Source organism: Lepus europaeus, chromosome 21, assembly GCF_033115175.1.
Source record: "Lepus europaeus isolate LE1 chromosome 21, mLepTim1.pri, whole genome shotgun sequence".
NCBI classification, from domain to species: Eukaryota; Metazoa; Chordata; class Mammalia; order Lagomorpha; family Leporidae; genus Lepus; species Lepus europaeus.
The window spans coordinates 6741469-6754536 of NC_084847.1; positions in this window are offsets into that span (position 1 = coordinate 6741469).

The window sequence follows — 13068 nt, forward strand, 5'->3', positions numbered from 1 at the left end:
AGCACAAGCCCTGCCTTACGGAGCAGTGCGGTGGGCAGGTCGCAGGTCCTCTCATTGTCTCTGACCACCCACCCTTTCGCTCAAGCATTGTCCTCTCTTGAACGCAGTTCCCAAGCTTTTCAAACGCTTCCTTCGTGAGGGGTGCTCTTCACTTCATCTCCAGGACACTGGGCCAGCCAGGCGGGGGTGAGTTACAGTTCTACCCATCTCAGTTTAAAAGTCCCCTTGCTTGCCATTGTTTTCTGCATGCAGCTTGGGAGAGAGACGAGAAGAGAAACTTTTAAAGAGATTTAATTGCACGAAGATGCCATTGCCGCCAGCGCTCTACCCAACGCGTGTCATGCATTTTTCATGCAGCCTCCGGAGAGGGAGTGCACAGAACGTCCCCCTGTATGTGAAAGCTATGAACCTCCTGAATCTGCTCCCAGCAGCCCTTCACGCAAGAATATTAGTTTAATTAAGCTCATAATGGCAGGTTTCACAACAGAGCTCTGTGGGACCCCAAGGTACCGCCTGGGAATCCCAACACCCAGCCTGGAAAGGTAGAAAGATATTATCTGCCCCACCTGCAACCAGGAGAGGGTTGTTCGAGACACAGGCTTTCAAGAGAGAGGCCCATTGATGAAGGCTGGAGCTTGATTCTAAAACCTTAACTTCGGTAGGGAAAAAAAAAAAAAAAGCACAGAAGACCAAGCTTACAGTCCTAGGGATGCCTCAGTTACCTTATTTGTGAAGTGAGACCAACAACACCCACCTTGTTGACATATTCAGAGGATTAAACGGGACAGCACTGGAGGCACTGTGGCATAGCAGGTTAAGCTTCCACAGGCGCCAGCATCCCATAAGGGTGCCAGTTCACGTCCCAGCTGCTCCTCTTCCTATCCAGCTCTCTGGTTGTGGCCTGGGAAAGCAGCGGATGATGGCCCAAGTGCTTGAGCCCCTGCATCCACGTGGGAGATCTGGAAAAAATTCCGGCTCCTGGCTCCTGGCTTCAGATCGGACCAGCTCCAGCCGTTGCGACCCTTTGGGGAGTGAGCTTGTGGGTAGAAGACCTCTCTATCTGTAACTCTGCCTCTTAAGTAAATAAATATCTTTTCAAATGACTTGGAACATCAGTATTTGGTAATTTTGTACACTTCTCCAGTCTTTCACTCCCCTCAGTCTTCCCTAATGTCTTATCTAACATTGGGGGGGAGTTTGACTGGAGTTCTACCTCGGGGTATCAGTCACATCATGGTGTTCTGGAAGTTGAGAAAATCCTGACTTCTCACTCACTCTGGGCCCAGAAGAAAGCCCCACGACGTCCATGGGAAAAAAGTCAGCCCCTGGGTTCCCTCCCCACTGTCTGCTACACGCTCTGTGTGCCGTGTTTCCACCCTTCCACCTACTCAAGCCCATGTGCCTCTCACCAAGGAGACACTTCTCCATGCCCACCATAGGCATCCAGGAGAGGAATTTAAGACATGTAGGTCCCCATATACGAAGGAATTTTTAAAAATTGCTTCAAAATTTGAGGTACAATTAACTCTAGAAGCAGAAAATCATGAAATCAGGGCAGCTATGCGCACTAGCACAACCCTGGAAAGTTTCCTGGAGGGAAGAAAACCCAGAACTGTGTACAAAGGGTAACTAATTAAGCAGCCATTTTCTGGGTACTGCTGCGTTCCAGGAACTATTTTAGATGTGAGTGATACAGTGACCAAAAGCCAAAGTCCTTGATATCATGGAGGATAAAAGATGGGCACACTAACGGCATTAGATCATTTGCAACAAAGGAAATACAATGGAATGGTGTGCCATCCAAGAGCAATGGGTTGGAGGTGCTCCAGTGTCAGATCAGAAGCAGGACTTGAACTCAGGTCTCTTTACTGCCCTATGCTAAGTGCTCAGTGCTGAGTGAGCAAGATGGCACCAGTGAGCATGAGAGAGGAGGGAGAAGTCAGCATAACCGTAAGAGATGAAAGGTGGCTCTTAAAGTGAGATTCAGCTCAACGTTTACTGAGCGCCAACTGTGTGCCAGGTCCTGAGCTGGAATCTTTCAACCTTTCAAGTCTAGGTCAATGAATTTAATTTTTGGAGGATTTATTTCTATTTTTATTTTTTATTTATTTATTTATTTTTATTTGACAGGTAGAGTTACAGACAGTGAGAGAGAGAAAGAGAAACAGAGAGAAAGGTCTTCCTTCTTTTTGGTTCACTCCCCAAATGGCTGCTACAGCCGGCGCTGCTTCCTCCTGGTCTCCCATGCGGGTGCAGGGCCCAAGGACCTGGGCCATCCTCCACTGCACTCCCGGGCCACAGCAGAGAGTTGGACTGGAAGAGGAGCAACCAGGACAGAATCCGGCGTCCATATGTGATGCCGGCGCCACCGGCAGAGGATTAACCAAGTGAGCCACGGCGCCGGCCCCTAAAGATTTATTTCTTTATACGACAGGCAGAGTGACTGAGAGAGGCAGAAGCAGAGGGAGATCCTCGATGTACTGGTTCAGTCCCCAGATGCCCACAGCAGAAAGAATTTCATCTTCCCCAGAGTTCTGGGTGCGTTACCCCTGTCCTAGAGTGAGAAAACGCTAGCCCGGAAGGAGAGATCCAGAGTCCAGACTTCGACCTTGGCCAGCATCCTTCCCAGTGTGTCCTGCTGCGTTCCTAAGAATACAAGCTCATCTGAGAAACACAAGGGCTAACAGACCCTGCTTCTGGTTCTGGAATCAGCGACACAGTGAGCGACGGCCGCTCAGGATGACTCGGGGTGCCTGAGAAACGGGCTGCTCCCAGTCAGTGTGCCCCTAGCTCCTCCGCGCCCCTCAGCACAAGCCCGGAGACAGTAGCATCTGTTCATGTGAGCCTCAGCCAGAAGCATCGCACCAGAAAAGCAATTCCAGCACGTCAAAGACGAGCTGCAGCCCGCACCTTGGTTTTGCTGGCTTGCAGGAAAGCCTAACGGCTGCTAAGAAATGACAGGGCTTATTGAAATAAATTCCAACATTTATAATCCATTACACGGCCCTGTCTGAACACCACCGCTTGATTTCAGAACAATTCCAACAGCAGCTCAAGAGGCAGGCTTGCCTCTGGCTTTCATTCCTCTCCCCCCCCACCAGATCTTTTGCACATCTTTTCCCACCTCTGAGTAAAACCCAGCGGTGATCCCTCGGAAAGGGTATGGGGTTTCTTCTCCTTCTTTAAATGTTTCCCCAAATCCAGCAGCTCATGTGGCTGCAGCTTGACCTTCAAGAATGCAGGCGAGTGGTTGAATCTGCTCCAAAGGCCTTTCCTGACAGAAGGTCTTAAAATAAAGCCCGGAGGTTTTTCTCCGCACAAGCTGGCTGTCATCGCTGCCCAGGGGCTTAGCGGGCAGGGTGAGGACAGCGTCTGAATGAGAAGGAGCCCCTCGGCCAACTCCGCGGCTCTCGTCTCCCAGTCCTTCTTCTGCACACTCGAAGCGCCCATTCACTCGCATTTTTTTTCCAACTTCATTTGACTGTGGTAAGAACGCGTAACCGGAGCGCTGCTCTCTGAACACGTGTTTAAGCGCGTGACAGAGTCTCCTTGGCCACGGGGCCAGAGTTTCTGAGCAGATCTCTCCGACTTGCTCTCCCTTGCCTAACTAAAGCCTTGCACCCCTCGACCAGCAACTCCCCGTGGATGATGGTTAATTGTGAGTGTCAGCCAGATGCCACCGAGGGAGGCCCAGACAGCTGGTATCCCTGGGTGTGTCTGAGAAGAGGTTCCTGGGAGAGAAGAGCCTTGGAAATAGGGGACTGAGGCAAGAGGATTCCCTGCTCAGTGATATGGGGGAATCCACTGAGGACCCCATTAGGACAAAAGGGCAGAATGTGGGGGAACTAACCATCTCTCTCTTTCTGCTGGATCTGGAACATCCACTTTCTCGGGCCATGACACAGCTTCTCATGCCTTCATGTTTGGACTAGAGCCACCACTGGGCTTCCTAGGTCTGCAGCTGGCACATGGCAGAACACGGAACTTCTCAGCCACTACAGTCTCATCCCTCAGAATAAATACCATTACACGCAGTTCAACACACACACACGTACACACGTACACACATGCACACACATGGGTATATGCATGTGTATATACACATACATGTGCAAACTCACAATACATGCATACACACGCACAAAAACTTACACATGCATACACACATCAATATATATGCACGAACATGCATATATTGCCTATTGTTTCTGTTCATAATCTCTTTACACATAAAACATATGCATATCCTATTGGTTCTGCTCATAATAAATCTCTTTATACACACATACTATACAGACATATCTAGAGATATGTAGCAATATCCAGCAGACAGAGAGAGAGAGCAAGAGAGAGAGCACTCCTATTGGATAGGTTTCTGAGAACTCTGATCAATACACCCTTTCTCCCTCTATCTGCAGTCCCCAGCGCCATTCCGCTCTAATTCTATGAAGCTGACAATTTCAATATCTCATATGAGTGGAACCATGCAATATTTAGCCCTCTGTGACTGACTGACTTCACACAGCATAAAGTCCTCCAGGTCCAGCCATGCTATTAAAATGGCAGGGTTTCCTTCTTTCGCAAGGCTACATAGCATTCCACTGTGTGTGTCTACCGTCTGTACCCACTTCTCCATCAGTGGACAGTGACGTCACTCCCAGAGGCACACACACAAACTGGAATGCAGACCTTCTGCGCGTGGTCTGTGCCATCCTCCCTACCTCACTCTGCCACTCCCCTCGTCCCAAGTCACCGACTCCTAGCCACACGGGTCTTCTTGCAGCTCCCTGGACACCCCACACTTGTTTCCACCTCACATCCTTGACCCTTTAACTTTCCTCTGCCTCAAATTTGCCACCAGCACCCCACCTCCAGGCCTTTCTCAACCCTTTGATGTCAACATGACCTCGCGAAGAGGCCATCCCCATTCACACCCCCTGCCTCGATCTGGTTTGCCTCTCTCTGTTGGCCGACACATGCTGCCATTCTGCAGTAGTGGCTGTGTGGATGTGTCTTCTCTTTGCCAGCGAGTGTCTGTTTCTTCGTATTTCCTTGTCTGTGCATATGTTGTCTGCAAAACAATTCCAGAGCAGGGACTGTGTTGACTTCTGGGTGGAAGCCCTACAACGTTCATATCCTAACTATGTGGGCTTGGGCCTCAGTTTCATTAGCCACAATCAAAGTACCCACCTCATGGTCCTGGAGAAAGACTAAATGAGTCCTTGGACGAGGACCTGGCACAGAGCAAGCACGTGACACATTGACTCGAGTTTGCCTTGCTGCACTGGCGACTGGTCCTCCTCAGCCTCCAGCCTGTGATTTAGTCTCCGGCATGTAGTAGTCACTCAGTAAATGTTTTCTGGATGAGTAATATTCTTCTGTATATATTACCTGTGCTGGAAACTGCAGTAAAGGTAAACTTCCTTAATTGGCATTAGCAAGGGCAGTAGAGAATATAAACTAATATAAACACTGAATAATTGCCTCTTAGGGAGTGGGCCTCCAAGAGTAGATAAGAATGACCTGTGATTCCCCTGCTTTGCTTCTTTTGTATGGGAAAGGATGAATCCCAGGTGCTTCAAAATAATTTGTTCTCTTAAATAGTGTAAACATCACCAGGGCCATCTGTGTGCAGTATTGATTTTCCCATTTAGCTCATTCTTCTTAGCCTGTGCAAAGGAGCCTTGAGCTGAAAAATCCCCAATGCCCAAAGTAAAGAAATCTAAGTGAATATTGCCGTATTCTGCCCTTCCTGTGCACACCTTAATCAGCCACGTCGGCCGCCTTCACAAGGTGGCTTTGTGGTCCATCGGAAGAACGGTGCTTCCTTAACTCAACGTTGAAACTGACAAGGGGGTGGGTGACTGAGTGTCACAGAGCATGGTTCTGGAGCCTGATACCAGAACATAAATCTAGTCTCCACCGTTCACTGCCTGTATGATCTTCAATAAATTACTGAGTCTGTGCCTCAGTTTTCTCTTCTACAAAATGGACTCCTCGCGGTTTCTACCTTACGGGAAGGGTATAAATTAATGCATGGAAGCTGTTTGGCTCAATGCTTGCATACAGCAAGCATTCAGCAGGTGTCATTACTTCCAAAACAAGCAAATAAACTTAGCAATGAATGCCTTAGTGGAAAAAGATCTAGAAGACTCCAGAAAAACTCAGTTCTGACACATACTCACGCACTAGGCATGTGTTCGGGCAAGTTATTAAGTGTATCTGGATCATAAGATCATTCATTTGCACACTGATAGAAGCCATTCGCCCTAGGAAGGATGGAATAAAATGGCAGGTACAGAGGTAGCTGGCTAAGACACAGTGGTTGGAAGCTATCATCAGTAGTAACAGAGATGTTGTGAAGCGCATAGAATGTACCAAGGCAGACATGATAGTCTTTTTACAAAGGAAACTCACAAATAAGTGATATCAGCCATCGGGACACATGCCAGTACTCATCCATGAAGAGGCAACACAAGGCCAGCATCGCGGCTCAACAGGCTAATCCTCCGCTTGCGGTGCCAGCACACCGGGTTCTAGTCCCGGTTGGGGCACCGGATTCTGTCCTGGTTGCCCCTCTTCCAGTCCAGCTCTCTGCTGTGGCCCGGGAGTGCAGTGGAAGATGGCAACGCGCCAGCCGCAGCAGCCATTGGAGGGTGAACCAACGGCAAAGGAAGACCTTTCTCTCTCTCTCTCTCTCTCTCTCTCACTGTCCACTCTGCCTGTCATAAAATTTTTTTTAAAAAAATAGGCAACACAAACACATAAGTGCACAGCCAAGTTTCTCTCCTCATTTTGCATCTGCGGGAGGGGGGTGGGTGTCGTGGGGGGATGGGGGAGTGTGGGAGTAAGAGGCAGCCAGATTCTGAGTGATGGGGGCGGCATGGATGGCACAGAGACTGGAACATGAGAGAAAGCAAGCAACGCACATCGAGTGGAGCCCAGGGGCCAGGACTAGGGGGAGAGGAGACATCCAGAGAAGGTCAAGGGCAGCATTGCATGTTGAGCAATGGGTGTGGATGACAGCAGACAGCAATGCAAACCATCAAGGATGTGTAAGTGGCGTGGTGACAGTGGGCCCCTACCTTGGACTTCAAGTCCCTTCCTGGCCTTACGCTCTCCTGTGGCTCATCCACCATCATCTTCCCCCTACTCCAGTGAGGGAAAGTGCAGAAACTCCAGTTAAATCATGGTGATCATCAAGAGAAAGGAAACAAACACTGAGGAGGCCACCACAATGTTCATGAAATGTTAAATGTTGTCCTCATTCTTCAGGTGAGAAAATCAAGATGCAGGCATGCTAAGGACACATAGCAAAAGGCTGAACTCAAATTGATCTGCCTTTGTTCAGAGCTCTAGACACTGCCTTCGGAACGTCACCATTGTTCCTACCACAGGGCCTTCACTTGTGCCTTCTCTATCACTTTGAACTGTCTTCTTCATCTTCCACGATTTTCACTTCTTTCATCCTTATCCTTATCAGCAGCTCTAGCGCCACCTTCTCAAGGACTGCGTGCCCAGCCAATAAAATCTTTCTGTTCCACACCCTCCAAGCCACAATCCTCCTCTTACAGGACTTCTCACAGCTGTGATTTTACACTTATCTGCATGATTGTATGATTGATGTCTGCCTCCCCCACCAGGCAGCAATCTCTCAAAAGCTGGGACCCTGACAGTTCTCAGCACAGTGCTCAGCTCATAAAATGCAGGCAATAAATATGTCATGAATACACAGTCAGAGAGAGGAGTGGGGGAGTGGGAGGGAGGGATCAAGAGACAGAACGATGGATGGATGCGTGGATGGAGGAAGGGAGGGAGGGAGGGAAGGAAGGAGAGAGGAAGAGAGAGACCGAGTGAGGGAAGATGGACGGATGCATGGATGAAGGCAGGGATGGAGACAGACAAGGAGAGAGGGTGGATGGATGCATGCATGGACAGAAGAAGGGAGGGAGGGATGGAGGAAGGGAGGGAGAGAGGGAGTGAGGTGGAGAGATGGGAAGATGGATGGATGGATGGACAGATGGATGCAGGGATGACTGCAACAGGTGTGCACATGATTGGGGTTTAGAAAGAAAAGAAGAGCAGAAGCTGGGACATTGGGCCCACTGTGGATCTCTCCCCTCTTTGCCAGTGCTCAGCACATGAATATACACTCGGGTGCTCAGGGCTGTTTCCTGGAGCCCGGGGGGTTTGGGCTGGGCCAGGCTAGGGCAGGAAGGAAATGTGTCTGACAGCTTTCTCCTCGGGGAAGAGAGGGCTGCTGGGGTGGAGGGTAGAGGGAGAGGGGAGTCACAAACAATTTCTGCTTTAATTAGAGCTCTGTCGGCTTCAGTTAGCCCGGGTGTTTGTTCCCTTGTGTGTGTCAGGGAACTTGGAACTGACCCCAAGCTTGTGAAATAATTAGTACAATAGTGCCGATCTAGCCATTTCTGAAAAGAGTAATTTACTCCCAGCATAGCCTCGCGGCAGAGGCACTCATTAATCAAACCAGGCCGCGTACATCAAAGCGGGTCCCCCTTTCCACCGCAGCATCCATCATGCGTCGGTTACGTGCTGCAGAAGCCTGAACCAATATGCGGCCTCTCTAGAGCTGGGCCCACCTCTGTGGCCACCAGTTGCCTGGGGTGATGGAGTGGTGGTGAACACGGCAGCCACACCAGGGCCCAGAGCAGGGCCCATGGCGCTCCGGGCTGTCTGGGACATGGACCCAACGACCACATCCTCACGCTGGCCACCAGAGACAGGGGGCCCACATGCCCTCACTGTTCCCACTTTACCACTCCCCCTCTTGCTATCTGCATGCCTGATCTTTGCTTAGTGACTCTGCCTCTGTCCCCAGGGGGCTAAAATCTAGGGAAAAATATTGAACTTTGTCATTTTTTTCAAAGTTCTTATTTGTTTATTTGAGAGGCGGAGAACTAGAGAGACAGACAGAGAGGGAGCTCCCACTCACTGGTTCACGCCCCAGATGCCTACAACAGCCAGGGTCGGCTGCACTGAATTTGGGATTTGAGAACTCAATCCAGGTCTCCTACATGGATAGCAGGAACCCAACTACTTGAGCCGCCCAGAGTCTACATTAGCAGGAAGCTGGAGCTGGGAGTGGGGTCAGGACTTGAATCCAGGCACTCGGATGTGGGTACAGTTTTCCTAACATCTAGGCCAAACGCAGGCTCGTCTTTGCCATCTAACCTAACCACAAGGCTCAGCACACAGAGAACATTTAATACATAGTTTTTCAGGAAGTAAAAGTTTGTATACATTTCCCAGCCCTCTAAACTAAAAGGTATCTTTTCAGAGCCCTTCTCCTAAGGTTCTGTGGACTCTCATAACATCCTACCTTGTAAGAAATTTATTTGCTTACATTCTTAGTTTTTCTGGTTCATTGTTAGTTACTTCTATTAGATACCTGTTTCTGTGTCATGAATTATACCAAAAAGTAAGCACTTTGAAAGAGCAGATATGCGTTATCTCACAGGTCCAGTGTGTCAGGACCTCAGGACCCTGGGTACACCGTGGCCGAGTCCTTCGCTCTGCAGTCTCTGATAAGGCTGGAGGTGTGGATCCACAGTGGGTGAACTCAGGTGAAGCTTCTGCTTCCGAACTCATTTAGGGTTCTTGTCATTATTCAGATCCTTGTGGTCTGCTGAATGGAGGGCCTCAGGTCCTCACCACAGGGACCTGTCCCACCGACATCTGGCTTCAACAAGGCCGGAAAACTGAAAAAGCAGTAGGAAGACCATAGCAGCTCGAGAGAAGTCAGGATCTTTTGTAATATAATAGCCAAAGTGATATCCCCCACGCCACTGCCACCTGCTTTGGGGTTGACAGCAAATTACTCAAGGACAAGGATTCACCCAAAGTCATGACTACCAGGAGGCAACTATTTCTGGGAACCATTCTAGAAACCAGTAGCGACACATGCACAAGAATCCTCATCTCTTGCTGTTTGTAATAAACCAAATTGGAAATAATCCAACTCGTTTTCAATAAGGAAAGAGGTGAAAGTAAATCAGGAAGCTTCCATTGTAACACAATGTTGTGCACTGATGTGAAAAGGAAGCAATCATGGAATAGCACACTCCAATCCAAATTCCGAGAGCATTAAACACATAATCACAGTGCACGTCTGAAAAAAAAAAGTCTTAGAATGTTTATCAAGACGGTTGAAAAGGCCTTGGTGTTGGGAAAAGTTATGAGCCCCTTGTACAGATTGCAAACACCTGACCATTAAGTTTATTTGATTTGTCCTCCTTGGATCATATTCTCAGCCCAACTGGGGCTTAAAACACATTCAACATTGTTTTTCTTGTTGAGCCACGAAAAAATCAAAAGGAAGATTTATAAATTATATAGACTGACTTTCCCAGTGAAATAATTCTACTTGGTCTCTGAATGGATTTTTTTTCCTTTTCATCCTTGTTGGATTGTAGTTGATTCCAAGAACCCATTTAACTTTGTGTTCTGGTGTCCTTTCTGTCAGCTTACACTGTCCTCTTGCACCCAGGCGTCTGATGACCGTAATAGTGACTTATTCCTTCCTCTTGTCTCCCTGCAGTGGACAAAGTAACAAGGCAAGCTGGACACTGGCTTGACTGGGCTGGGTCACAATTTCACCCTAAGAGCTTTTAACTCCATTTTCTATTACCGAGTTAGAACTGAAGTTTACAACTTAATCTGATTCAAGTTCTTAGTGCATGCCTATCATGGTAATATTTTTAATTCAAAGAGAATGTTGGGGCCGGCACTGTGGCACAGCGGGTTAACGCCATAGGTTGAAGTGCCGGCATCCCATATGGGCGCAGGTTTGAGACCCAGCTACTCCACTTCTGATCCAGCTCTCTGCTATGGCCTGGGATAGCAGTTGAGGATGGTGCAAGTCCTTGGGCCCCTGCACCTATGTGGGAGACCCGGAAGAAATTCCTGGCTCCTGGCTTCAGATCGGTGCAGCTCCGGCCATTGCAGCCAATTGGGGAGTGAACCACTGGATGGAAGACCTCTCTGTTTCTCTCTCTTTCTCTCCTCTCTCTGTGTAACTCTGACTTTCAAATAAATAAATAAATCTTTAAAAAAAGAGAGAGAGAGAGAGAATGTTACAGTATCTGTCTCAAAGGGGAAAAGGAAGAAGGTAAAAAATTTTCCAATTACCTATTGTATATTGTGCCTTGTATGAAGTGACTATCGACATCATTTCACTGGACCTATACATTATCTCAATGACACAAGTACGGAAATACCTTATTTTACCGCAAGAAAAACTAAGTTCAGAAAGATGAAGCGACTTGCCCAAGGACGCACAGCAAACAAAGGCAGAACAAACACTTTGCACAAACACTAAGTCCAAGGCATCATGTTAGCATCACGCTGTATTTTAGTCGTGAGAGAAAGGATTGCATTTCATGAGCTCTTTCTGAAATGGAGGTGCTATGTTTGAGATCAAGTTTGCCATAGATGGGTTGAAACTGGAGTTTCCCAATGTTGGCACTAGGGACACTTTTAAGCTGGGTAAGTATCTGTGGTGGGGGAGGCTGCCCTGGGCACGGTAGGGTGCCTAGCAGCATCCTTGGCCTCTACACACCAAGAGTCAATAGCACCTCCTCCCCTATACCTCACCAGCTGTGACTACCAAAAATGTCAACAGAACTTGTCAGACATCCTCTGGGGTGCAGTGAGGGGATGAACAAAACTGTCCCCAGCTAAGAACCACTGGTTTAAGAAGAAAAAGGGCCAGCGCCGCAGCTCACTAGGCTAATCCTCCACCTGTGGTGCCGGCACCCCGGGTTCTAGTCCCAGTCGGGGCGCCGGATTCTGTCCCGGTTGCCCCTCTTCCAGGCCAGCTCTCTGCTATGGCCCGGGAAGGCAGTGGAGGATGGCCCAAGTCCTTGGGCCCTGCACCCACATGGGAGACCAGGAGAAGCACCTGGATCCTGGCTTCGGATCAGCGAGATGTGCCGCTGGCCGCAGCACGCTGGCCACAACAGCCATTGAGGGGTGAACCAACTGAAAAAAGGAAGACCTTTCTCTGTCTCTCTCTCTCTCACTGTCCACTCTGTCAGAAGAAGAAGAAGAAGAGGAAGAAGAGGAGGAAGAGGAGGAGGAAGAGGAGGAGGAGGAGGAGCAAGAGGAGGAGGGGGAGGAGAAGGAGGAGTAGGAAGAGGAAGAGGAAGAAGAAGAAGAAGGACTTCCTGTAAAACTGAGCAAGAGTTTAAGGAAACAACTGACTGTTCTACTAAAGTTTCTACACTGTGCCATCTCATTGGTCCGTAGAGTATTAGGATAAAACTGTCAGCTATACTTAATCATTGGCTTAGTTCAATCTACAGATTGCAATCTACAGATTCAAGAAAGAATCTATTGAATGCTAATCTTGATCAAAATTATCTCATGTTATTCCTAGCTACCCAAATTCCTAGCAATCCAATTATTCCTAGCTACCCAAAAAGAAAGAAGGAAGGATGACACAGACATTGAGGCTGGGTTGGAATCTTAGACCAGTCAGTGTCTGGATACCTGTAGGGAAACCTGTCAGCTATCTGAGGCCAAGTGTCCTCATCCAGGATGGAAATAATGGTGACTGCTGTAGACCACGCTACTGTGTAAATTCAACAAGATCCTGTGGGAGAGGTTTTTCATGGAGTGAGTTCTCAACAAACGCAGCATCTCAACCTCCATTCTCCTTCCTTTCAGTCCCCTCCTTGGGCTGCACAATAGATTCTTGAATGCCACCTTCGAACAGTGTACTCAGACTGAATGAGCAGTTGCTAAATGGAATAACTTACCTGCCGACAGACACCGCGGGGCAGCAGGTGACCCTCAGTGGGTGCTCCGGTCAACGTGCTAACCAACTTTCTGAATACTCCAAGCTTTTCTATCGGCATGTGTCCCTTGTAGAGTCAGTTTCATCTTAAAGGACCGATTCCCAGTTTGGAAAGAAAGGAAGATCATTCCGTTGAGATCAAACAAAAGCTACTTATTGAAAGCGAGGGAGTCAGCCACCGTCACTGCCTACCGCACAGACTCAAAGGCAGTCGGACAAGGTGGGAATCTCTGCAGGAGAAGAGGGAAGGT